We start from the raw sequence: 851 nt of genomic DNA, 5'->3' as shown, positions 1-851 counted from the left end.
AAAGAAAAAGAAAGAAAGAAAAAAAGAAAGAAAGAAAGAAAGAAAGAAAGAAAGAAAGAAAGAAAGAAAGAAAGAAAGAAAGAAAGAAAGAAAGAAAGAAAGAAAGAAAGAAAGAAAGAAAGAAAAGGAAGGAAGAAAGAAAGAAGGAAGGAAGAAGGAAGGAAGGAAGGAAGAAGAAAGAAAGAAAGAAAGAAAGAAAGAAAGAAAGAAAGAAAGAAAGAAGAAAGAAAGAAAAAGAAAGAAAGAAAGAAGAAAAAGAAAGAAAGAAAAAAGAAAGAAAGAAAGAAAGAAAGAAAGAAAGAAAGAAAGAAAGAAAGAAAGAAAGAAAGAAAGAAAGAAAGAAAGAAGGAAGAAAGAAAGAAAGAAAGGAGGGAGGGAAGGAGGAAGGGAAGGAAGGAAAAGAAACCCTTTGATCTAGCAATTAGAGTAGTTTATCCTTATACATAACTAGGGATGTATTTCCTAGGCTATTGCTAAGGATTTCTATTGAATTGTTTAAAATATTAAAAAAATAGAGGAAATCTATTTTTTCAATGTGTATTCTTTTTAAAATTCTGTATATATATAACTTAAATTTAAAATATATTATCATTACACAAAAATATGACTGTACTCTGCAATTTTAAAACCTGTTTTTAAATAACCTGTTTTATAGTCTGTTTTAAATATAATGTGAAGATATTATTATGTGATTATTCTTCATATTGCTTTAAATAGCCACCATAAATGGCAAAATATGGATATAATTATTTAATGAATCATTCTCAACTTTAATCATTCATTCAAAAAGCATGTTATTATGTACTCATGACAAACCAGTTGCTTAATGAATATTACATATAAGCAAAGGA

Source organism: Mirounga angustirostris, unplaced genomic scaffold, assembly GCF_029215605.1.
Source record: "Mirounga angustirostris isolate CCGP_5_RB_7025 unplaced genomic scaffold, mMirAng1.0.hap1 SCAF_2, whole genome shotgun sequence".
Lineage (NCBI taxonomy): Eukaryota > Metazoa > Chordata > Mammalia > Carnivora > Phocidae > Mirounga > Mirounga angustirostris.
The sequence above is the reverse complement of the archived record's forward strand: the minus strand, read 5'-3'. Positions refer to the sequence as shown.